This window comes from Orycteropus afer, unplaced genomic scaffold (genome assembly GCF_000298275.1).
Source record: "Orycteropus afer afer isolate SDZICR_OR568_19922 unplaced genomic scaffold, OryAfe1.0 scaffold00066, whole genome shotgun sequence".
NCBI lineage: Eukaryota > Metazoa > Chordata > Mammalia > Tubulidentata > Orycteropodidae > Orycteropus > Orycteropus afer.
This window is the reverse complement of record NW_006921653.1, coordinates 2,211,716-2,215,435: the sequence shown is the minus strand read 5'-3', so window position 1 is coordinate 2,215,435 and position 3,720 is coordinate 2,211,716.

Here is a 3,720-nt window from a genome sequence, read left to right as displayed (position 1 = left end):
ATTTTATCTATATCTTGATATCTTGTCCTCACCACCCAAAACAGGAATTTCCTGAAGATGAAGAACATGTCCTTTCAGATTTGCAATCCATGTCTCTACCACTATGCCAAACACATAGCAGGAAGCTATCAAGATAATTTAGAATACCCAATGTGAAATTTGATGAGCAGGAAGGAAAACTGAAAAAAGTGAAAAGTGAAATGAGAACTGAATCAAATAACACACATTGTACAAGATGTGTGTATGTGCATCAATCAGCATAAATCTCATGTTAGATTTTTTATTTATGTAATGTTGCAATGTACATGGATGGAATGCAGAGTTATCACAGTACACTTTTTATTTAATGGCATAAGTATTTAATTTTCATTAATAGTTCCCAAATTCTCCTTATTTCAGTTCTTAACACACATGACTTTCTGTCAAGAAGTGTGCTTTTGGTTTGGTTTTAGATTAGATGCTTTTCAAACCAATATTCTCTCAATTATATTGAATATTTTATTATGCCAAAAACAAATTTGTGGTGGCATGGTGCTTAAGGCATTTGACTGCTAGCCAGAAGGCTGGCAGTTCAAATCCACCAGCCACTCCTTGGAAGGAAGATTGAGCAATCTACTTCTGTAGTGATACTGCCTCAGAAACCCAAGAAGGGGTCACTATGAATCGATCCGACTTGATGACAGTGAGCTTGTTTTTTTAACAACACTGAGTACGGACAGAAAAATCTAAAAGTAGAGGCTCCTTAGCCCAACATTAGAGAAAAAAATATAGATAGATAGATGTCAAGAAAATCAAGAAGTTGTTCAAGAGAAATTAACCTATAATATTACATGGACATAACTACCATGCCTGGATTTCCATTCCCCATTAATTAGCAGAGTGGTCAGGATAAAAGTACTGGAACAGAGTTGTAAAGCAAAAAATGCTGAATCTGAATACTGATAACTGTGTGACCTTGTAAAAGGTCATTATTGTACTTTGTTATTTCATAATACTATTATCTCATAATCATAATGTGTGTATTTCTGCATTAATATTAGACTGTATGGAGACTAAACATTTACAAGTTCTGAAAATGATCCCTCAAAAAGAGCTTAAAAGGGGTTTTATTAATCCAAACCCATTGACATCAAATTGATTCTGACGCATAGTGACCCTGTAGAACTGTCACAAAGAGTTTCCAAGGCTGTCATCTACAAGGAAGCAGATTTTCCCCTGCAGATTGGCTAGTGAGTTTGAATTGCCAATCTTTTAGGTAGCAGCCAAGTGCTTAACCTCTGCACCACCAGAGCTCTTTTAAATGATCTCTAGAACCTAGCAAACCATTCCTGAAAGAAACTATTATCCAAATTAACTGTGCAAGTAAAGTTAAAACTTACATTATTCTCTAGAGCACAATACAGTAAGAGAAAACTTTAGGAAGGATAGTAAAAGGGTTTAGATTTTTTATAACAGTCTCTCTCTATTTAAACATGAAATTAAGAATGTAAAGAATTTATGGGCTAATTTAGTAATGAGCATCTGTTATACTGAAACATTTTGATAAGGTTGAGACAGTCATTCTGGACATACTAACATTTATAAATAAGTACTTAAAAGATGTAGCAATTAAAAAAAAATATTCTGTAAGAATTTTAGCTAGAAAAAGATAGCAGCTAGACTGTCCCTAAGATTGAACCAAGTTTAGCATGCACACACTTTTACTTATTTTTTAAAAAAGAATAAAATAAAATAAAGACAATATTTAGTGATTGCTAACCAGATATCATGATTTGGGACAATGTATCTCCCAATTCAGAGAAAATACCCACATGTGTTGATGAAATAAAAATTTTACTTTCTTAAAAATAATTTGTTTATTTTTGTTGTTGAAAAATTACACAGCCAAATATACACAATTCATCTATTTCTATATGTACAATTCAGTGACTTTGATTATATTCTTCAAGGTGTAACCATTCTCACCATCCTTTTCTGAATTTGTTCTACCTCATTCACATAAGCTCACTAATCCCTAAGCTTCTTATCTAACCTTTTGAATTGCTGTTGTCAATTGATCCCATATAGATAATTATTTTTAAAAAGTACAATACTCAAGCAGGCATTGACTAATTAAGCTAAACTGTTGTTTGGTTTAAAGAGGAGTTCAGGCAAAACTTTTACTTTCGATTTTAAAATCGGAATACACACTTTGCTTTGGTACATGAATTTTAAAAATTACTGACTGAAGAATCTTTGGTTTTTAACCTACAGTTACAGACTAGCACCAAAGTATAATTTTTCAATTCATTTTAAAGATGTGTACATTGAAATAAAACAGTTTTTACAAACTTTCACCCTAATCACAATAAAAAATTAAAAAACAAAACAAAACAGTTTTTACACCCCAAAGTTTTGGAAAGTTACCGTGTAGATCCTGGGAGTTGATATTTCTGGAGACCATGCTGCAAAGAATTGAGCTGCAGCAGTGGCTCAGCAGGTAAGATGTTCAGCATTTCAATCTATTGTATTTTTTCTTATTTCACCTTTAATAATATTTGATTCATAAATGTGTTTATAACTGCAATAGTACATCATTATTTTCCTTCTGCTTGTTTAGGGAACATTGAGGAAAATAATTTCATACTTTAAATCTTGCTTCTTTTTTACATAAAACACATTGTTGTTGTTAGGTGCCTACGAGTCCCCTCCAACTCATACCAACCCTATGTAAAACAGAATGAAACACTGTCTGGTTGTGCACCATCCTCACAATCCTTGCTATACTTGAGTCCATCGTTGCAGCCACTGGGTCAATCCATCTTGTTGAGCATCTTCCCCTACTTATATAACTCCTTACATTAGTAACTATAGTACTTATTATCTATTTGACAAAATAGATAAAATACTGGACTACTGAGTAAGAAACAAAATAAAATAAAATACAGAAATCACCATAATTAATAACAAACATCAACATACATAGAACAAAATTGGAAGAATTAAAGAAAAAAATTTAAAAATCCACAGGAAAAGTGTATGAATTTTTCTAACCATTTTTAATAATTGTTAGAATAAGTACATTTGAACAATATGGTTAACAAACTTACAACGATCAATATACTATTATAAAGCAGAAGAATGCACATTCCTTACAAACACACCAAACCAAACAAAACTGTTATTGATTCAATTCGAACTCATAATGACTCCCATTAGACTTCCAAGGTTGTAAGTCTTTATGGAAGCAGACTGCCCCATCTTTCTTCTGCAGAGTGGCTGCTGAGCTCAAACCACTGATCTGTTTTTGGTTAGCAACTGAATTCCTTAACCTCTATGCAACACACAGATAATATTTGTAAGAATCAACCATACAGTGTTATAAGTCAAGTTTAAACCAATAACATAGGACTGAAATAATTTAGACATTTGTTATTCAGTGGGTTTATGCATTGTCAGCACCTAGGAGCTTGTTAGAAATGTGCATTATTGACCTAGACTTCTTGATAACAATCTGTATTTTAATATTTCATGTGATTTCCTATGTTCAAGAAAACTTGAGAACTATTTTAACTATGTTCTCTCTCCACAATGCTACTATGTTTTAAATTATTAATAAAATAGAATCAGAAAATCCCATGTTTGGAAATTAAGTTTTTCACTTCTGATTATCACAACAGATTAACTTGATCAACACAAGGGTTAAATAAGAAATTGTAATGGAAAAATATTTTGAAGTGA